A 23,820-nucleotide genomic window follows, 5' to 3' on the forward strand; every position below is an offset into this window, starting at 1 on the left:
GCCAGCGTCCTAGCGCTGTATACCGCTGGGGAACCAGTCCTGGCTTTCCCTGTGGGATGGTCCCTGCTGGGAATCCCCAAGGTGGAGCCAGGCATCCCCGGCGTTGAGGGGGCCGTTGTGGAGATTAGGCAAGCTAATGCCCAGAGTTGCAGAGTGGGACCCCTGGTTAGAGTAGGCACTGACGTGAGAATTATCGAGTCCGCTGACCCTGGTCCATGACCCTGCCGTGTCGGGAATCAAACCCTGGTCCCGGGCCGACTTCTGCTTTTGGGTCTGCTGCCTCTAACCAGTGAGCCATTGAGAGATGTACCCCAGGCTGAACATGAAAACTGAGAAAACATGAAAACTGAGATTCTAATTTTTAGTAGGGTGTGGATGTTCACAATATCCATAGTACTGATTATCAAGCCTTAGAAAATCTGTTTTTTATTGCTGTGCATTCGTTTGAAAATATTCAAGTTCTAATGCACTAACAGTGGACTTTTCCATCTGCAGAATATACTGAATGACCAGAGATGGCAGTGCTGCGGAAGAGAATTTGTCTGCATTGCTGAGACCAAAAAAAAAAACAAGAAGCCATTTCTCAGCACTCTGCCTTCCTTCATCAATTTAAATGGTAAGTCAAACTCGAGCTAGTGGGGTCTTGGCATGATTATCTTTGTCAAGACTCTACCAAAATGGATGACGTTACGGTGATCATCATATTTTATCAGACTTTGTCTCCGAAGCTGAGAAAGCCTGCGTTAGATACCTGTGCTAACAATGTGTCATCAGAGGACATTACTGTCTTTAAGGCTGGAAAGAGTTTCCTTAATTTGGAGCCATGGCCTTACTTTCTCAAGAAGTGAAGCTCATTTGACCTGTTTCCCTGCACTCTGTGTGTGGGTCTCTGATACTCCAGATGGATAGCTGTTTAGGATACTCGGCGGTCTTGCAACTCCATCCAATTTTCAAAAGGAGCCCAATGCTTTCCCAGTATACTGCCTAGCTGCCTTGCAGTCCTAATTACATATAGTTACCTAGTGCATAATTGCTGATGTCTCCTCCTCCTGTGTTTCCTCGTCACCGAGGGCGATTGGTCACGTGCTGTCCTGACATCATAAAGCTAGAGCAGGATGTCATCTGACATGAGGGACAATCAGTTGCCTAGCAAGCACCAAGATACATTTATCATGGTATTGAACTGGGTTGCAGGGTAAACAGGGCGCCCAGCTGAAGACCTAGATGGTGAGATGAATGAAACTGGCGCATTATTTGAGACTTGTGCATCTGTTTGAAGGTGCAGTTAATCACAATGTTCTCGACTTCTCTATAGCTTAACTGATAAGGATGTACTAAGATGAAGATGTTAAGATGTTGTTTATAGTTTTTATTATTCCCACTAACAGTAGCGTAAACCTTCCTCCCTCAACTTATCAGATCACTCAATTGCTATTGGCGTATCATAACCTATAAGAATTGCACTGAGAAGGGGATGCCATCACTTGGCTGGCAATCACATCTTTTTATCTAGGTCCTGATGTAGGTGCTAGTGTTGTGTAGAGAGTGGTAGAAATGAGGCATAGGATTGATGTAATGCAATGTGTATATTTGTAAAGCGCACTGTTGCCAGCCAGCGTCCTGGCGCTGTATACCGCTGGGGAACCAGTCCTGGCTTTCCCTGTGGGATGGTCCCTGCTGGGAATCCCCAAGGTGGAGCCAGGCATCCCCGGCGTTGAGGGGGCCGTTGTGGAGATTAGGCAAGCTAATGCCCAGAGTTGCAGAGTGGGACCCCTGGTTAGAGTAGGCACTGACGTGAGAATTATCGAGTCCGCTGACCCTGGTCCATGACCCTGCCGTGTCGGGAATCAAACCCTGGTCCCGGGCCGACTTCTGCTTTTGGGTCTGCTGCCTCTAACCAGTGAGTCATTGAGAGATGTACCCCAGGCTGAACATGAAAACTGAGAAAACATGAAAACTGAGATTCTAATTTTTAGTAGGGTGTGGATTTTCACAATATCCATAGTACTGATTATCAAGCCTTAGAAAATCTGTTTTTTATTGCTGTGCATTCGTTTGAGAATATTCAAGTTCTAATGCACTAACAGTGGACTTTTCCATCTGCAGAATATACTGAATGACCAGAGATGGCAGTGCTGCGGAAGAGAATTTGTCTGCATTGCTGAGACCAAAAAAAAAAACAAGAAGCCATTTCTCAGCACTCTGCCTTCCTTCATCAATTTAAATGGTAAGTCAAACTCGAGCTAGTGGGGTCTTGGCATGATTATCTTTGTCAAGACTCTACCAAAATGGATGACGTTACGGTGATCATCATATTTTATCAGACTTTGTCTCCGAAGCTGAGAAAGCCTGCGTTAGATACCTGTGCTAACAATGTGTCATCAGAGGATATTACTGTCTTTAAGGCTGGAAAGAGTTTCCTTAATTTGGAGCCATGGCCTTACTTTCTCAAGAAGTGAAGCTCATTTGACCTGTTTCCCTGCACTCTGTGTGTGGGTCTCTGATACTCCAGATGGATAGCTGTTTAGGATACTCGGCGGTCTTGCAACTCCATCCAATTTTCAAAAGGAGCCCAATGCTTTCCCAGTATACTGCCTAGCTGCCTTGCAGTCCTAATTACATATAGTTACCTAGTGCATAATTGCTGATGTCTCCTCCTCCTGTGTTTCCTCGTCACCGAGGGCGATTGGTCACGTGCTGTCCTGACATCATAAAGCTAGAGCAGGATGTCATCTGACATGAGGGACAATCAGTTGCCTAGCAAGCACTAAGATACATTTATCATGGTATTGAACTGGGTTGCAGGGTAAACAGGGCGCCCAGCTGAAGACCTAGATGGTGAGATGAATGAAACTGGCGCATTATTTGAGACTTGTGCATCTGTTTGAAGGTGCAGTTAATCACAATGTTCTCGACTTCTCTATAGCTTAACTGATAAGGATGTACTAAGATGAAGATGTTAAGATGTTGTTTATAGTTTTTATTATTCCCACTAACAGTAGCGTAAACCTTCCTCCCTCAACTTATCAGATCACTCAATTGCTATTGGCGTATCATAACCTATAAGAATTGCACTGCGAAGGGGATGCCATCACTTGGCTGGCAATCACATCTTTTTATCTAGGTCCTGATGTAGGTGCTAGTGTTGTGTAGAGAGTGGTAGAAATGAGGCATAGGATTGATGTAATGCAATGTGTATATTTGTAAAGCGCACTGTTGCCAGCCAGCGTCCTAGCGCTGTATACCGCTGGGGAACCAGTCCTGGCTTTCCCTGTGGGATGGTCCCTGCTGGGAATCCCCAAGGTGGAGCCAGGCATCCCCGGCGTTGAGGGGGCCGTTGTGGAGATTAGGCAAGCTAATGCCCAGAGTTGCAGAGTGGGACCCCTGGTTAGAGTAGGCACTGACGTGAGAATTATCGAGTCCGCTGACCCTGGTCCATGACCCTGCCGTGTCGGGAATCAAACCCTGGTCCCGGGCCGACTTCTGCTTTTGGGTCTGCTGCCTCTAACCAGTGAGCCATTGAGAGATGTACCCCAGGCTGAACATGAAAACTGAGAAAACATGAAAACTGAGATTCAAATTTTTAGTAGGGTGTGGATTTTCACAATATCCATAGTACTGATTATCAAGCCTTAGAAAATCTGTTTTTTATTGCTGTGCATTCGTTTGAAAATATTCAAGTTCTAATGCACTAACAGTGGACTTTTCCATCTGCAGAATATACTGAATGACCAGAGATGGCAGTGCTGCGGAAGAGAATTTGTCTGCATTGCTGAGACCAAAAAAAAAAACAAGAAGCCATTTCTCAGCACTCTGCCTTCCTTCATCAATTTAAATGGTAAGTCAAACTCGAGCTAGTGGGGTCTTGGCATGATTATCTTTGTCAAGACTCTACCAAAATGGATGACGTTACGGTGATCATCATATTTTATCAGACTTTGTCTCCGAAGCTGAGAAAGCCTGCGTTAGATACCTGTGCTAACAATGTGTCACCAGAGGACATTACTGTCTTTAAGGCTGGAAAGAGTTTCCTTAATTTGGAGCCATGGCCTTACTTTCTCAAGAAGTGAAGCTCATTTGACCTGTTTCCCTGCACTCTGTGTGTGGGTCTCTGATACTCCAGATGGATAGCTGTTTAGGATACTCGGCGGTCTTGCAACTCCATCCAATTTTCAAAAGGAGCCCAATGCTTTCCCAGTATACTGCCTAGCTGCCTTGCAGTCCTAATTACATATAGTTACCTAGTGCATAATTGCTGATGTCTCCTCCTCCCGTGTTTCCTCGTCACCGAGGGCGATTGGTCACGTGCTGTCCTGACATCATAAAGCTAGAGCAGGATGTCATCTGACATGAGGGACAATCAGTTGCCTAGCAAGCACCAAGATACATTTATCATGGTATTGAACTGGGTTGCAGGGTAAACAGGGCGCCCAGCTGAAGACCTAGATGGTGAGATGAATGAAACTGGCGCATTATTTGAGACTTGTGCATCTGTTTGAAGGTGCAGTTAATCACAATGTTCTCGACTTCTCTATAGCTTAACTGATAAGGATGTACTAAGATGAAGATGTTAAGATGTTGTTTATAGTTTTTATTATTCCCACTAACAGTAGCGTAAACCTTCCTCCCTCAACTTATCAGATCACTCAATTGCTATTGGCGTATCATAACCTATAAGAATTGCACTGAGAAGGGGATGCCATCACTTGGCTGGCAATCACATCTTTTTATCTAGGTCCTGATGTAGGTGCTAGTGTTGTGTAGAGAGTGGTAGAAATGAGGCATAGGATTGATGTAATGCAATGTGTATATTTGTAAAGCGCACTGTTGCCAGCCAGCGTCCTGGCGCTGTATACCGCTGGGGAACCAGTCCTGGCTTTCCCTGTGGGATGGTCCCTGCTGGGAATCCCCAAGGTGGAGCCAGGCATCCCCGGCGTTGAGGGGGCCGTTGTGGAGATTAGGCAAGCTAATGCCCAGAGTTGCAGAGTGGGACCCCTGGTTAGAGTAGGCACTGACGTGAGAATTATCGAGTCCGCTGACCCTGGTCCATGACCCTGCCGTGTCGGGAATCAAACCCTGGTCCCGGGCCGACTTCTGCTTTTGGGTCTGCTGCCTCTAACCAGTGAGTCATTGAGAGATGTACCCCAGGCTGAACATGAAAACTGGGAAAACATGAAAACTGAGATTCTAATTTTTAGTAGGGTGTGGATTTTCACAATATCCATAGTACTGATTATCAAGCCTTAGAAAATCTGTTTTTTATTGCTGTGCATTCGTTTGAGAATATTCAAGTTCTAATGCACTAACAGTGGACTTTTCCATCTGCAGAATATACTGAATGACCAGAGATGGCAGTGCTGCGGAAGAGAATTTGTCTGCATTGCTGAGACCAAAAAAAAAACCAAGAAGCCATTTCTCAGCACTCTGCCTTCCTTCATCAATTTAAATGGTAAGTCAAACTCGAGTTAGTGGGGTCTTGGCATGATTATCTTTGTCAAGACTCTACCAAAATGGATGACGTTACGGTGATCATATTTTATCAGACTTTGTCTCCGCAGCTGAGAAAGCCTGCGTTAGATACCTGTGCTAACAATGTGTCATCAGAGGACATTACTGTCTTTAAGGCTGGAAAGAGTTTCCTTAATTTGGAGCCATGGCCTTACTTTCTCAAGGAGTGAAGCTCATTTGACCTGTTTCTCTGCACTCTGTGTGTGGGTCTCTGATACTCCAGATGGATAGCTGTTTAGGATACTCGGCGGTCTTGCAACTCCATCCAATTTTCAAAAGGAGCCCAATGCTTTCCCAGTATACTGCCTAGCTGCCTTGCAGTCCTAATTACATATAGTTACCTAGTGCATAATTGCTGATGTCTCCTCCTCCTGTGTTTCCTCGTCACCGAGGGCGATTGGTCACGTGCTGTCCTGACATCATAAAGCTAGAGCAGGATGTCATCTGACATGAGGGACAATCAGTTGCCTAGCAAGCACTAAGATACATTTATCATGGTATTGAACTGGGTTGCAGGGTAAACAGGGCGCCCAGCTGAAGACCTAGATGGTGAGATGAATGAAACTGGCGCATTATTTGAGACTTGTGCATCTGTTTGAAGGTGCAGTTAATCACAATGTTCTCGACTTCTCTATAGCTTAACTGATAAGGATGTACTAAGATGAAGATGTTAAGATGTTGTTTATAGTTTTTATTATTCCCACTAACAGTAGCGTAAACCTTCCTCCCTCAACTTGTCAGATCACTCAATTGCTATTGGCGTATCATAACCTATAAGAATTGCACTGAGAAGGGGATGCCGTCACTTGGCTGGCAATCACATCTTTTTATCTAGGTCCTGATGTAGGTGCTAGTGTTGTGTAGAGAGTGGTAGCAAATGAGGCATAGGATTGATGTAATGTAATGTGTATACTTGTAAAGCGCACTGTTGCCAGCCGGCGTCCTGGCGCTGTATACCGCTGGGGAACCAGTCCTGGCTTGCCCTGTGGGATGGCCCCTGCTGGGAATCCCCAAGGTGGAGCCAGGCATCCCCGGCGTTGTGGGGGCAGTTGTGGAGATTAGGCAAGCTAATGCCCAGAGTTGCAGAGTGGGACCCCTGGTTAGAGTAGGCACTGACGTGAGAATTATCGAGTCCGCTGACCCTGGTCCATGACCCTGCCGCGTCGGGAATCAAACCCTGGTCCCGGGCCGACTTCTGCTTTTGGGTCTGCCGCCTCTAACCAGTGAGCCATTGAGAGATGTACCCCAGGCTGAACATGAAAACTGAGAAAACATGAAAACTGAGATTCTAATTTTTAGTAGGGTGTGGATTTTCACAATATCCATAGTACTGATTATCAAGCCTTAGAAAATCTGTTTTTTATTGCTGTGCATTCGTTTGAAAATATTCAAGTTCTATTGCACTAACAGTGGACTTTTCCATCTGCAGAATATACTGAATGACCAGAGATGGCAGTGCTGCGGAAGAGAATTTGTCTGCATTGCTGAGACCAAAAAAAAAAACAAGAAGCCATTTCTCAGCACTCTGCCTTCCTTCATCAATTTAAATGGTAAGTCAAACTCGAGCTAGTGGGGTCTTGGCATGATTATCTTTGTCAAGACTCTACCAAAATGGATGACGTTACGGTGATCATCATATTTTATCAGACTTTGTCTCCGAAGCTGAGAAAGCCTGCGTTAGATACCTGTGCTAACAATGTGTCATCAGAGGATATTACTGTCTTTAAGGCTGGAAAGAGTTTCCTTAATTTGGAGCCATGGCCTTACTTTCTCAAGAAGTGAAGCTCATTTGACCTGTTTCCCTGCACTCTGTGTGTGGGTCTCTGATACTCCAGATGGATAGCTGTTTAGGATACTCGGCGGTCTTGCAACTCCATCCAATTTTCAAAAGGAGCCCAATGCTTTCCCAGTATACTGCCTAGCTGCCTTGCAGTCCTAATTACATATAGTTACCTAGTGCATAATTGCTGATGTCTCCTCCTCCTGTGTTTCCTCGTCACCGAGGGCGATTGGTCACGTGCTGTCCTGACATCATAAAGCTAGAGCAGGATGTCATCTGACATGAGGGACAATCAGTTGCCTAGCAAGCACTAAGATACATTTATCATGGTATTGAACTGGGTTGCAGGGTAAACAGGGCGCCCAGCTGAAGACCTAGATGGTGAGATGAATGAAACTGGCGCATTATTTGAGACTTGTGCATCTGTTTGAAGGTGCAGTTAATCACAATGTTCTCGACTTCTCTATAGCTTAACTGATAAGGATGTACTAAGATGAAGATGTTAAGATGTTGTTTATAGTTTTTATTATTCCCACTAACAGTAGCGTAAACCTTCCTCCCTCAACTTGTCAGATCACTCAATTGCTATTGGCGTATCATAACCTATAAGAATTGCACTGAGAAGGGGATGCCGTCACTTGGCTGGCAATCACATCTTTTTATCTAGGTCCTGATGTAGGTGCTAGTGTTGTGTAGAGAGTGGTAGAAATGAGGCATAGGATTGATGTAATGCAATGTGTATATTTGTAAAGCGCACTGTTGCCAGCCAGCGTCCTAGCGCTGTATACCGCTGGGGAACCAGTCCTGGCTTTCCCTGTGGGATGGTCCCTGCTGGGAATCCCCAAGGTGGAGCCAGGCATCCCCGGCGTTGAGGGGGCCGTTGTGGAGATTAGGCAAGCTAATGCCCAGAGTTGCAGAGTGGGACCCCTGGTTAGAGTAGGCACTGACGTGAGAATTATCGAGTCCGCTGACCCTGGTCCATGACCCTGCCGTGTCGGGAATCAAACCCTGGTCCCGGGCCGACTTCTGCTTTTGGGTCTGCTGCCTCTAACCAGTGAGCCATTGAGAGATGTACCCCAGGCTGAACATGAAAACTGAGAAAACATGAAAACTGAGATTCTAATTTTTAGTAGGGTGTGGATTTTCACAATATCCATAGTACTGATTATCAAGCCTTAGAAAATCTGTTTTTTATTGCTGTGCATTCGTTTGAAAATATTCAAGTTCTAATGCACTAACAGTGGACTTTTCCATCTGCAGAATATACTGAATGGCCAGAGATGGCAGTGCTGCGGAAGAGAATTTGTCTGCATTGCTGAGACCAAAAAAAAAAACAAGAAGCCATTTCTCAGCACTCTGCCTTCCTTCATCAATTTAAATGGTAAGTCAAACTCGAGTTAGTGGGGTCTTGGCATGATTATCTTTGTCAAGACTCTACCAAAATGGATGACGTTACGGTGATCATCATATTTTATCAGACTTTGTCTCCGAAGCTGAGAAAGCCTGCGTTAGATACCTGTGCTAACAATGTGTCATCAGAGGACATTACTGTCTTTAAGGCTGGAAAGAGTTTCCTTAATTTGGAGCCATGGCCTTACTTTCTCAAGGAGTGAAGCTCATTTGACCTGTTTCTCTGCACTCTGTGTGTGGGTCTCTGATACTCCAGATGGATAGCTGTTTAGGATACTCGGCGGTCTTGCAACTCCATCCAATTTTCAAAAGGAGCCCAATGCTTTCCCAGTATACTGCCTAGCTGCCTTGCAGTCCTAATTACATATAGTTACCTAGTGCATAATTGCTGATGTCTCCTCCTCCTGTGTTTCCTCGTCACCGAGGGCGATTGGTCACGTGCTGTCCTGACATCATAAAGCTAGAGCAGGATGTCATCTGACATGAGGGACAATCAGTTGCCTAGCAAGCACTAAGATACATTTATCATGGTATTGAACTGGGTTGCAGGGTAAACAGGGCGCCCAGCTGAAGACCTAGATGGTGAGATGAATGAAACTGGCGCATTATTTGAGACTTGTGCATCTGTTTGAAGGTGCAGTTAATCACAATGTTCTCGACTTCTCTATAGCTTAACTGATAAGGATGTACTAAGATGAAGATGTTAAGATGTTGTTTATAGTTTTTATTATTCCCACTAACAGTAGCGTAAACCTTCCTCCCTCAACTTGTCAGATCACTCAATTGCTATTGGCGTATCATAACCTATAAGAATTGCACTGAGAAGGGGATGCCGTCACTTGGCTGGCAATCACATCTTTTTATCTAGGTCCTGATGTAGGTGCTAGTGTTGTGTAGAGAGTGGTAGCAAATGAGGCATAGGATTGATGTAATGTAATGTGTATACTTGTAAAGCGCACTGTTGCCAGCCGGCGTCCTGGCGCTGTATACCGCTGGGGAACCAGTCCTGGCTTGCCCTGTGGGATGGCCCCTGCTGGGAATCCCCAAGGTGGAGCCAGGCATCCCCGGCGTTGAGGGGGCCGTTGTGGAGATTAGGCAAGCTAATGCCCAGAGTTGCAGAGTGGGACCCCTGGTTAGAGTAGGCACTGACGTGAGAATTATCGAGTCCGCTGACCCTGGTCCATGACCCTGCCGCGTCGGGAATCAAACCCTGGTCCCGGGCCGACTTCTGCTTTTGGGTCTGCCGCCTCTAACCAGTGAGCCATTGAGAGATGTACCCCAGGCTGAACATGAAAACTGAGAAAACATGAAAACTGAGATTCTAATTTTTAGTAGGGTGTGGATGTTCACAATATCCATAGTACTGATTATCAAGCCTTAGAAAATCTGTTTTTTATTGCTGTGCATTCGTTTGAAAATATTCAAGTTCTAATGCACTAACAGTGGACTTTTCCATCTGCAGAATATACTGAATGACCAGAGATGGCAGTGCTGCGGAAGAGAATTTGTCTGCATTGCTGAGACCAAAAAAAAAAAACAAGAAGCCATTTCTCAGCACTCTGCCTTCCTTCATCAATTTAAATGGTAAGTCAAACTCGAGCTAGTGGGGTCTTGGCATGATTATCTTTGTCAAGACTCTACCAAAATGGATGACGTTACGGTGATCATCATATTTTATCAGACTTTGTCTCCGAAGCTGAGAAAGCCTGCGTTAGATACCTGTGCTAACAATGTGTCATCAGAGGACATTACTGTCTTTAAGGCTGGAAAGAGTTTCCTTAATTTGGAGCCATGGCCTTACTTTCTCAAGGAGTGAAGCTCATTTGACCTGTTTCTCTGCACTCTGTGTGTGGGTCTCTGATACTCCAGATGGATAGCTGTTTAGGATACTCGGCGGTCTTGCAACTCCATCCAATTTTCAAAAGGAGCCCAATGCTTTCCCAGTATACTGCCTAGCTGCCTTGCAGTCCTAATTACATATAGTTACCTAGTGCATAATTGCTGATGTCTCCTCCTCCTGTGTTTCCTCGTCACCGAGGGCGATTGGTCACGTGCTGTCCTGACATCATAAAGCTAGAGCAGGATGTCATCTGACATGAGGGACAATCAGTTGCCTAGCAAGCACTAAGATACATTTATCATGGTATTGAACTGGGTTGCAGGGTAAACAGGGCGCCCAGCTGAAGACCTAGATGGTGAGATGAATGAAACTGGCGCATTATTTGAGACTTGTGCATCTGTTTGAAGGTGCAGTTAATCACAATGTTCTCGACTTCTCTATAGCTTAACTGATAAGGATGTACTAAGATGAAGATGTTAAGATGTTGTTTATAGTTTTTATTATTCCCACTAACAGTAGCGTAAACCTTCCTCCCTCAACTTGTCAGATCACTCAATTGCTATTGGCGTATCATAACCTATAAGAATTGCACTGAGAAGGGGATGCCGTCACTTGGCTGGCAATCACATCTTTTTATCTAGGTCCTGATGTAGGTGCTAGTGTTGTGTAGAGAGTGGTAGCAAATGAGGCATAGGATTGATGTAATGTAATGTGTATACTTGTAAAGCGCACTGTTGCCAGCCGGCGTCCTGGCGCTGTATACCGCTGGGGAACCAGTCCTGGCTTGCCCTGTGGGATGGCCCCTGCTGGGAATCCCCAAGGTGGAGCCAGGCATCCCCGGCGTTGTGGGGGCAGTTGTGGAGATTAGGCAAGCTAATGCCCAGAGTTGCAGAGTGGGACCCCTGGTTAGAGTAGGCACTGACGTGAGAATTATCGAGTCCGCTGACCCTGGTCCATGACCCTGCCGCGTCGGGAATCAAACCCTGGTCCCGGGCCGACTTCTGCTTTTGGGTCTGCCGCCTCTAACCAGTGAGCCATTGAGAGATGTACCCCAGGCTGAACATGAAAACTGAGAAAACATGAAAACTGAGATTCTAATTTTTAGTAGGGTGTGGATTTTCACAATATCCATAGTACTGATTATCAAGCCTTAGAAAATCTGTTTTTTATTGCTGTGCATTCGTTTGAGAATATTCAAGTTCTAATGCACTAACAGTGGACTTTTCCATCTGCAGAATATACTGAATGACCAGAGATGGCAGTGCTGCGGAAGAGAATTTGTCTGCATTGCTGAGACCAAAAAAAAAAACAAGAAGCCATTTCTCAGCACTCTGCCTTCCTTCATCAATTTAAATGGTAAGTCAAACTCGAGCTAGTGGGGTCTTGGCATGATTATCTTTGTCAAGACTCTACCAAAATGGATGACGTTACGGTGATCATCATATTTTATCAGACTTTGTCTCCGAAGCTGAGAAAGCCTGCGTTAGATACCTGTGCTAACAATGTGTCATCAGAGGATATTACTGTCTTTAAGGCTGGAAAGAGTTTCCTTAATTTGGAGCCATGGCCTTACTTTCTCAAGAAGTGAAGCTCATTTGACCTGTTTCCCTGCACTCTGTGTGTGGGTCTCTGATACTCCAGATGGATAGCTGTTTAGGATACTCGGCGGTCTTGCAACTCCATCCAATTTTCAAAAGGAGCCCAATGCTTTCCCAGTATACTGCCTAGCTGCCTTGCAGTCCTAATTACATATAGTTACCTAGTGCATAATTGCTGATGTCTCCTCCTCCTGTGTTTCCTCGTCACCGAGGGCGATTGGTCACGTGCTGTCCTGACATCATAAAGCTAGAGCAGGATGTCATCTGACATGAGGGACAATCAGTTGCCTAGCAAGCACTAAGATACATTTATCATGGTATTGAACTGGGTTGCAGGGTAAACAGGGCGCCCAGCTGAAGACCTAGATGGTGAGATGAATGAAACTGGCGCATTATTTGAGACTTGTGCATCTGTTTGAAGGTGCAGTTAATCACAATGTTCTCGACTTCTCTATAGCTTAACTGATAAGGATGTACTAAGATGAAGATGTTAAGATGTTGTTTATAGTTTTTATTATTCCCACTAACAGTAGCGTAAACCTTCCTCCCTCAACTTATCAGATCACTCAATTGCTATTGGCGTATCATAACCTATAAGAATTGCACTGCGAAGGGGATGCCATCACTTGGCTGGCAATCACATCTTTTTATCTAGGTCCTGATGTAGGTGCTAGTGTTGTGTAGAGAGTGGTAGAAATGAGGCATAGGATTGATGTAATGCAATGTGTATATTTGTAAAGCGCACTGTTGCCAGCCAGCGTCCTAGCGCTGTATACCGCTGGGGAACCAGTCCTGGCTTTCCCTGTGGGATGGTCCCTGCTGGGAATCCCCAAGGTGGAGCCAGGCATCCCCGGCGTTGAGGGGGCCGTTGTGGAGATTAGGCAAGCTAATGCCCAGAGTTGCAGAGTGGGACCCCTGGTTAGAGTAGGCACTGACGTGAGAATTATCGAGTCCGCTGACCCTGGTCCATGACCCTGCCGTGTCGGGAATCAAACCCTGGTCCCGGGCCGACTTCTGCTTTTGGGTCTGCTGCCTCTAACCAGTGAGCCATTGAGAGATGTACCCCAGGCTGAACATGAAAACTGAGAAAACATGAAAACTGAGATTCTAATTTTTAGTAGGGTGTGGATGTTCACAATATCCATAGTACTGATTATCAAGCCTTAGAAAATCTGTTTTTTATTGCTGTGCATTCGTTTGAAAATATTCAAGTTCTAATGCACTAACAGTGGACTTTTCCATCTGCAGAATATACTGAATGACCAGAGATGGCAGTGCTGCGGAAGAGAATTTGTCTGCATTGCTGAGACCAAAAAAAAAAACAAGAAGCCATTTCTCAGCACTCTGCCTTCCTTCATCAATTTAAATGGTAAGTCAAACTCGAGCTAGTGGGGTCTTGGCATGATTATCTTTGTCAAGACTCTACCAAAATGGATGACGTTACGGTGATCATCATATTTTATCAGACTTTGTCTCCGAAGCTGAGAAAGCCTGCGTTAGATACCTGTGCTAACAATGTGTCATCAGAGGACATTACTGTCTTTAAGGCTGGAAAGAGTTTCCTTAATTTGGAGCCATGGCCTTACTTTCTCAAGAAGTGAAGCTCATTTGACCTGTTTCCCTGCACTCTGTGTGTGGGTCTCTGATACTCCAGATGGATAGCTGTTTAGGATACTCGGCGGTCTTGCAACTCCATCCAATTTTCAAAAGGAGCCCAATGCTTTCCCAGTATACTGCCTAGCTGCCTTGCAGTCCTAATTACATATAGTTACCTAGTGCATAATTGCTGATGTCTCCTCCTCCTGTGTTTCCTCGTCACCGAGGGCGATTGGTCACGTGCTGTCCTGACATCATAAAGCTAGAGCAGGATGTCATCTGACATGAGGGACAATCAGTTGCCTAGCAAGCACCAAGATACATTTATCATGGTATTGAACTGGGTTGCAGGGTAAACAGGGCGCCCAGCTGAAGACCTAGATGGTGAGATGAATGAAACTGGCGCATTATTTGAGACTTGTGCATCTGTTTGAAGGTGCAGTTAATCACAATGTTCTCGACTTCTCTATAGCTTAACTGATAAGGATGTACTAAGATGAAGATGTTAAGATGTTGTTTATAGTTTTTATTATTCCCACTAACAGTAGCGTAAACCTTCCTCCCTCAACTTATCAGATCACTCAATTGCTATTGGCGTATCATAACCTATAAGAATTGCACTGAGAAGGGGATGCCATCACTTGGCTGGCAATCACATCTTTTTATCTAGGTCCTGATGTAGGTGCTAGTGTTGTGTAGAGAGTGGTAGAAATGAGGCATAGGATTGATGTAATGCAATGTGTATATTTGTAAAGCGCACTGTTGCCAGCCAGCGTCCTGGCGCTGTATACCGCTGGGGAACCAGTCCTGGCTTTCCCTGTGGGATGGTCCCTGCTGGGAATCCCCAAGGTGGAGCCAGGCATCCCCGGCGTTGAGGGGGCCGTTGTGGAGATTAGGCAAGCTAATGCCCAGAGTTGCAGAGTGGGACCCCTGGTTAGAGTAGGCACTGACGTGAGAATTATCGAGTCCGCTGACCCTGGTCCATGACCCTGCCGTGTCGGGAATCAAACCCTGGTCCCGGGCCGACTTCTGCTTTTGGGTCTGCTGCCTCTAACCAGTGAGTCATTGAGAGATGTACCCCAGGCTGAACATGAAAACTGAGAAAACATGAAAACTGAGATTCTAATTTTTAGTAGGGTGTGGATTTTCACAATATCCATAGTACTGATTATCAAGCCTTAGAAAATCTGTTTTTTATTGCTGTGCATTCGTTTGAGAATATTCAAGTTCTAATGCACTAACAGTGGACTTTTCCATCTGCAGAATATACTGAATGACCAGAGATGGCAGTGCTGCGGAAGAGAATTTGTCTGCATTGCTGAGACCAAAAAAAAAAACAAGAAGCCATTTCTCAGCACTCTGCCTTCCTTCATCAATTTAAATGGTAAGTCAAACTCGAGCTAGTGGGGTCTTGGCATGATTATCTTTGTCAAGACTCTACCAAAATGGATGACGTTACGGTGATCATCATATTTTATCAGACTTTGTCTCCGAAGCTGAGAAAGCCTGCGTTAGATACCTGTGCTAACAATGTGTCATCAGAGGATATTACTGTCTTTAAGGCTGGAAAGAGTTTCCTTAATTTGGAGCCATGGCCTTACTTTCTCAAGAAGTGAAGCTCATTTGACCTGTTTCCCTGCACTCTGTGTGTGGGTCTCTGATACTCCAGATGGATAGCTGTTTAGGATACTCGGCGGTCTTGCAACTCCATCCAATTTTCAAAAGGAGCCCAATGCTTTCCCAGTATACTGCCTAGCTGCCTTGCAGTCCTAATTACATATAGTTACCTAGTGCATAATTGCTGATGTCTCCTCCTCCTGTGTTTCCTCGTCACCGAGGGCGATTGGTCACGTGCTGTCCTGACATCATAAAGCTAGAGCAGGATGTCATCTGACATGAGGGACAATCAGTTGCCTAGCAAGCACTAAGATACATTTATCATGGTATTGAACTGGGTTGCAGGGTAAACAGGGCGCCCAGCTGAAGACCTAGATGGTGAGATGAATGAAACTGGCGCATTATTTGAGACTTGTGCATCTGTTTGAAGGTGCAGTTAATCACAATGTTCTCGACTTCTCTATAGCTTAACTGATAAGGATGTACTAAGATGAAGATGTTAAGATGTTGTTTATAGTTTTTATTTTTCCCACTAACAGTAGCGTAAACCTTCCTCCCTCAACTTATCAGATCACTCAATTGCTATTGGCGTATCATAACCTATAAGAATTGCACTGCGAAGGGGATGCCATCACTTGGCTGGCAATCACATCTTTTTATCTAGGTCCTGATGTAGGTGCTAGTGTTGTGTAGAGAGTGGTAGAAATGAGGCATAGGATTGATGTAATGCAATGTGTATATTTGTAAAGCGCACTGTTGCCAGCCAGCGTCCTAGCGCTGTATACCGCTGGGGAACCAGTCCTGGCTTTCCCTGTGGGATGGTCCCTGCTGGGAATCCCCAAGGTGGAGCCAGGCATCCCCGGCGTTGAGGGGGCCGTTGTGGAGATTAGGCAAGCTAATGCCCAGAGTTGCAGAGTGGGACCCCTGGTTAGAGTAGGCACTGACGTGAGAATTATCGAGTCCGCTGACCCTGGTCCATGACCCTGCCGTGTCGGGAATCAAACCCTGACCCGGGCCGAACTTCTGCTTTTTGGGTCTGCTGCCTCTAACCAGAGAGCCATTGAGAGATGTACCCCAGGCTGAACATGAAAACTGAGAAACATGAAAACTGAGATTCAAATTTTTAGTAGGGTGTGGATTTTCACAATATCCATAGTACTGATTATCAAGCCTTAGAAAATCTGTTTTTTATTGCTGTGCATTCGTTTGAAAATATTCAAGTTCTAATGCACTAACAGTGGGACTTTTCCATCTGCAGAATATACTGAATGACCAGAGATGGCAGTGCTGCGGAAGAGAATTTGTCTGCATTGCTGAGACCAAAAAAAAAAACAAGAAGCCATTTCTCAGCACTCTGCCTTCCTTCATCAATTTAAATGGTAAGTCAAACTCGAGCTAGTGGGGTCTTGGCATGATTATCTTTGTCAAGACTCTACCAAAATGGATGACGTTACGGTGATCATCATATTTTATCAGACTTTGTCTCCGAAGCTGAGAAAGCCTGCGTTAGATACCTGTGCTAACAATGTGTCACCGAGGACATTACTGTCTTTAGGCTGGAAAGAGTTTCCTTAATTTGGAGCCATGGCCTTACTTTCTCAAGAAGTGAAGCTCATTTGACCTGTTTCCTGCACTCTGTGTGTGGGTCTCTGATACTCCAGATGGATAGCTGTTTAGGATACTCGCGGTCTTGCAACTCCATCCAATTTCAAAAGGAGCCCAATGCTTTCCCGATATGCTAGCTGCCTGAGTCCTAATTATATAGTTACCTAGTGCATAATTGCTGATGTCTCCTCCTCCCGTGTTTCCTCGTCACCGAGGGCGATTGGTCACGTGCTGTCCTGACATCATAAGCTAGAGCAGGATGTCATTCTGACATGAGGACAATCAGTTGCTAGCAAGCACCAAGATACATTTATCATGGTATTGAACTGGGTTGCAGGGTAAACAGGGCGCCCAGCTGAAGACCTAGATGGTGAGATGAATGAAACTGGCGCATTATTTGAGACTTGTGCATCTGTTTGAAGGTGCAGTTAATCACAATGTTCTCGACTTCTCTATAGCTTAACTGATAAGGATGTACTAAGATGAAGATGTTAAGATGTTGTTTATAGTTTTTATTATTCCCACTAACAGTAGCGTAAACCTTCCTCCCTCAACTTATCAGATCACTCAATTGCTATTGGCGTATCATAACCTATAAGAATTGCACTGAGAAGGGGATGCCATCACTTGGCTGGCAATCACATCTTTTTATCTAGGTCCTGATGTAGGTGCTAGTGTTGTGTAGAGAGTGGTAGAAATGAGGCATAGGATTGATGTAATGCAATGTGTATATTTGTAAAGCGCACTGTTGCCAGCCAGCGTCCTGGCGCTGTATACCGCTGGGGAACCAGTCCTGGCTTTCCCTGTGGGATGGTCCCTGCTGGGAATCCCCAAGGTGGAGCCAGGCATCCCCGGCGTTGAGGGGGCCGTTGTGGAGATTAGGCAAGCTAATGCCCAGAGTTGCAGAGTGGGACCCCTGGTTAGAGTAGGCACTGACGTGAGAATTATCGAGTCCGCTGACCCTGGTCCATGACCCTGCCGTGTCGGGAATCAAACCCTGGTCCCGGGCCGACTTCTGCTTTTGGGTCTGCTGCCTCTAACCAGTGAGTCATTGAGAGATGTACCCCAGGCTGAACATGAAAACTGGGAAAACATGAAAACTGAGATTCTAATTTTTAGTAGGGTGTGGATTTTCACAATATCCATAGTACTGATTATCAAGCCTTAGAAAATCTGTTTTTTATTGCTGTGCATTCGTTTGAGAATATTCAAGTTCTAATGCACTAACAGTGGACTTTTCCATCTGCAGAATATACTGAATGACCAGAGATGGCAGTGCTGCGGAAGAGAATTTGTCTGCATTGCTGAGACCAAAAAAAAAACCAAGAAGCCATTTCTCAGCACTCTGCCTTCCTTCATCAATTTAAATGGTAAGTCAAACTCGAGTTAGTGGGGTCTTGGCATGATTATCTTTGTCAAGACTCTACCAAAATGGATGACGTTACGGTGATCATATTTTATCAGACTTTGTCTCCGCAGCTGAGAAAGCCTGCGTTAGATACCTGTGCTAACAATGTGTCATCAGAGGACATTACTGTCTTTAAGGCTGGAAAGAGTTTCCTTAATTTGGAGCCATGGCCTTACTTTCTCAAGGAGTGAAGCTCATTTGACCTGTTTCTCTGCACTCTGTGTGTGGGTCTCTGATACTCCAGATGGATAGCTGTTTAGGATACTCGGCGGTCTTGCAACTCCATCCAATTTTCAAAAGGAGCCCAATGCTTTCCCAGTATACTGCCTAGCTGCCTTGCAGTCCTAATTACATATAGTTACCTAGTGCATAATTGCTGATGTCTCCTCCTCCTGTGTTTCCTCGTCACCGAGGGCGATTGGTCACGTGCTGTCCTGACATCATAAAGCTAGAGCAGGATGTCATCTGACATGAGGGACAATCAGTTGCCTAGCAAGCACTAAGATACATTTATCATGGTATTGAACTGGGTTGCAGGGTAAACAGGGCGCCCAGCTGAAGACCTAGATGGTGAGATGAATGAAACTGGCGCATTATTTGAGACTTGTGCATCTGTTTGAAGGTGCAGTTAATCACAATGTTCTCGACTTCTCTATAGCTTAACTGATAAGGATGTACTAAGATGAAGATGTTAAGATGTTGTTTATAGTTTTTATTATTCCCACTAACAGTAGCGTAAACCTTCCTCCCTCAACTTGTCAGATCACTCAATTGCTATTGGCGTATCATAACCTATAAGAATTGCACTGAGAAGGGGATGCCGTCACTTGGCTGGCAATCACATCTTTTTATCTAGGTCCTGATGTAGGTGCTAGTGTTGTGTAGAGAGTGGTAGCAAATGAGGCATAGGATTGATGTAATGTAATGTGTATACTTGTAAAGCGCACTGTTGCCAGCCGGCGTCCTGGCGCTGTATACCGCTGGGGAACCAGTCCTGGCTTGCCCTGTGGGATGGCCCCTGCTGGGAATCCCCAAGGTGGAGCCAGGCATCCCCGGCGTTGTGGGGGCAGTTGTGGAGATTAGGCAAGCTAATGCCCAGAGTTGCAGAGTGGGACCCCTGGTTAGAGTAGGCACTGACGTGAGAATTATCGAGTCCGCTGACCCTGGTCCATGACCCTGCCGCGTCGGGAATCAAACCCTGGTCCCGGGCCGACTTCTGCTTTTGGGTCTGCCGCCTCTAACCAGTGAGCCATTGAGAGATGTACCCCAGGCTGAACATGAAAACTGAGAAAACATGAAAACTGAGATTCTAATTTTTAGTAGGGTGTGGATTTTCACAATATCCATAGTACTGATTATCAAGCCTTAGAAAATCTGTTTTTTATTGCTGTGCATTCGTTTGAAAATATTCAAGTTCTATTGCACTAACAGTGGACTTTTCCATCTGCAGAATATACTGAATGACCAGAGATGGCAGTGCTGCGGAAGAGAATTTGTCTGCATTGCTGAGACCAAAAAAAAAAACAAGAAGCCATTTCTCAGCACTCTGCCTTCCTTCATCAATTTAAATGGTAAGTCAAACTCGAGCTAGTGGGGTCTTGGCATGATTATCTTTGTCAAGACTCTACCAAAATGGATGACGTTACGGTGATCATCATATTTTATCAGACTTTGTCTCCGAAGCTGAGAAAGCCTGCGTTAGATACCTGTGCTAACAATGTGTCATCAGAGGATATTACTGTCTTTAAGGCTGGAAAGAGTTTCCTTAATTTGGAGCCATGGCCTTACTTTCTCAAGAAGTGAAGCTCATTTGACCTGTTTCCCTGCACTCTGTGTGTGGGTCTCTGATACTCCAGATGGATAGCTGTTTAGGATACTCGGCGGTCTTGCAACTCCATCCAATTTTCAAAAGGAGCCCAATGCTTTCCCAGTATACTGCCTAGCTGCCTTGCAGTCCTAATTACATATAGTTACCTAGTGCATAATTGCTGATGTCTCCTCCTCCTGTGTTTCCTCGTCACCGAGGGCGATTGGTCACGTGCTGTCCTGACATCATAAAGCTAGAGCAGGATGTCATCTGACATGAGGGACAATCAGTTGCCTAGCAAGCACTAAGATACATTTATCATGGTATTGAACTGGGTTGCAGGGTAAACAGGGCGCCCAGCTGAAGACCTAGATGGTGAGATGAATGAAACTGGCGCATTATTTGAGACTTGTGCATCTGTTTGAAGGTGCAGTTAATCACAATGTTCTCGACTTCTCTATAGCTTAACTGATAAGGATGTACTAAGATGAAGATGTTAAGATGTTGTTTATAGTTTTTATTATTCCCACTAACAGTAGCGTAAACCTTCCTCCCTCAACTTATCAGATCACTCAATTGCTATTGGCGTATCATAACCTATAAGAATTGCACTGCGAAGGGGATGCCATCACTTGGCTGGCAATCACATCTTTTTATCTAGGTCCTGATGTAGGTGCTAGTGTTGTGTAGAGAGTGGTAGAAATGAGGCATAGGATTGATGTAATGCAATGTGTATATTTGTAAAGCGCACTGTTGCCAGCCAGCGTCCTAGCGCTGTATACCGCTGGGGAACCAGTCCTGGCTTTCCCTGTGGGATGGTCCCTGCTGGGAATCCCCAAGGTGGAGCCAGGCATCCCCGGCGTTGAGGGGGCCGTTGTGGAGATTAGGCAAGCTAATGCCCAGAGTTGCAGAGTGGGACCCCTGGTTAGAGTAGGCACTGACGTGAGAATTATCGAGTCCGCTGACCCTGGTCCATGACCCTGCCGTGTCGGGAATCAAACCCTGGTCCCGGGCCGACTTCTGCTTTTGGGTCTGCTGCCTCTAACCAGTGAGTCATTGAGAGATGTACCCCAGGCTGAACATGAAAACTGAGAAAACATGAAAACTGAGATTCTAATTTTTAGTAGGGTGTGGATTTTCACAATATCCATAGTACTGATTATCAAGCCTTAGAAAATCTGTTTTTTATTGCTGTGCATTCGTTTGAGAATATTCAAGTTCTAATGCACTAACAGTGGACTTTTCCATCTGCAGAATATACTGAATGACCAGAGATGGCAGTGCTGCGGAAGAGAATTTGTCTGCATTGCTGAGACCAAAAAAAAAAGCCAAGAAGCCATTTCTCAGCACTCTGCCTTCCTTCATCAATTTAAATGGTAAGTCAAACTCGAGTTAGTGGGGTCTTGGCATGATTATCTTTGTCAAGACTCTACCAAAATGGATGACGTTACGGTGATCATATTTTATCAGACTTTGTCTCCGCAGCTGAGAAAGCCTGCGTTAGATACCTGTGCTAACAATGTGTCATCAGAGGACATTACTGTCTTTAAGGCTGGAAAGAGTTTCCTTAATTTGGAGCCATGGCCTTACTTTCTCAAGGAGTGAAGCTCATTTGACCTGTTTCTCTGCACTCTGTGTGTGGGTCTCTGATACTCCAGATGGATAGCTGTTTAGGATACTCGGCGGTCTTGCAACTCCATCCAATTTTCAAAAGGAGCCCAATGCTTTCCCAGTATACTGCCTAGCTGCCTTGCAGTCCTAATTACATATAGTTACCTAGTGCATAATTGCTGATGTCTCCTCCTCCTGTGTTTCCTCGTCACCGAGGGCGATTGGTCACGTGCTGTCCTGACATCATAAAGCTAGAGCAGGATGTCATCTGACATGAGGGACAATCAGTTGCCTAGCAAGCACTAAGATACATTTATCATGGTATTGAACTGGGTTGCAGGGTAAACAGGGCGCCCAGCTGAAGACCTAGATGGTGAGATGAATGAAACAGGCGCATTATTTGAGACTTGTGCATCTGTTTGAAGGTGCAGTTAATCACAATGTTCTCGACTTCTCTATAGCTTAACTGATAAGGATGTACTAAGATGAAGATGTTAAGATGTTGTTTATAGTTTTTATTATTCCCACTAACAGTAGCGTAAACCTTCCTCCCTCAACTTATCAGATCACTCAATTGCTATTGGCGTATCATAACCTATAAGAATTGCACTGAGAAGGGGATGCCGTCACATGGCTGGCAATCACATCTTTTTATCTAGGTCCTGATGTAGGTGCTAGTGTTGTGTAGAGAGTGGTAGCAAATGAGGCATAGGATTGATGTAATGTAATGTGTATACTTGTAAAGCGCACTGTTGCCAGCCGGCGTCCTGGCGCTGTATACCGCTGGGGAACCAGTCCTGGCTTGCCCTGTGGGATGGCCCCTGCTGGGAATCCCCAAGGTGGAGCCAGGCATCCCCGGCGTTGAGGGGGCCGTTGTGGAGATTAGGCAAGCTAATGCCCAGAGTTGCAGAGTGGGACCCCTGGTTAGAGTAGGCACTGACGTGAGAATTATCGAGTCCGCTGACCCTGGTCCATGACCCTGCCGCGTCGGGAATCAAACCCTGGTCCCGGGCCGACTTCTGCTTTTGGGTCTGCCGCCTCTAACCAGTGAGCCATTGAGAGATGTACCCCAGGCTGAACATGAAAACTGAGAAAACATGAAAACTGAGATTCTAATTTTTAGTAGGGTGTGGATTTTCACAATATCCATAGTACTGATTATCAAGCCTTAGAAAATCTGTTTTTTATTGCTGTGCATTCGTTTGAAAATATTCAAGTTCTAATGCACTAACAGTGGACTTTTCCATCTGCAGAATATACTGAATGACCAGAGATGGCAGTGCTGCGGAAGAGAATTTGTCTGCATTGCTGAGACCAAAAAAAAAAACAAGAAGCCATTTCTCAGCACTCTGCCTTCCTTCATCAATTTAAATGGTAAGTCAAACTCGAGCTAGTGGGGTCTTGGCATGATTATCTTTGTCAAGACTCTACCAAAATGGATGACGTTACGGTGATCATCATATTTTATCAGACTTTGTCTCCGAAGCTGAGAAAGCCTGCGTTAGATACCTGTGCTAACAATGTGTCATCAGAGGACATTACTGTCTTTAAGGCTGGAAAGAGTTTCCTTAATTTGGAGCCATGGCCTTACTTTCTCAAGAAGTGAAGCTCATTTGACCTGTTTCCCTGCACTCTGTGTGTGGGTCTCTGATACTCCAGATGGATAGCTGTTTAGGATACTCGGCGGTCTTGCAACTCCATCCAATTTTCAAAAGGAGCCCAATGCTTTCCCAGTATACTGCCTAGCTGCCTTGCAGTCCTAATTACATATAGTTACCTAGTGCATAATTGCTGATGTCTCCTCCTCCTGTGTTTCCTCGTCACCGAGGGCGATTGGTCACGTGCTGTCCTGACATCATAAAGCTAGAGCAGGATGTCATCTGACATGAGGGACAATCAGTTGCCTAGCAAGCACCAAGATACATTTATCATGGTATTGAACTGGGTTGCAGGGTAAACAGGGCGCCCAGCTGAAGACCTAGATGGTGAGATGAATGAAACTGGCGCATTATTTGAGACTTGTGCATCTGTTTGAAGGTG

Source organism: Lissotriton helveticus, chromosome 7 (assembly GCF_964261635.1).
Source record: "Lissotriton helveticus chromosome 7, aLisHel1.1, whole genome shotgun sequence".
In the NCBI taxonomy this organism is placed as follows: Eukaryota; Metazoa; Chordata; class Amphibia; order Caudata; family Salamandridae; genus Lissotriton; species Lissotriton helveticus.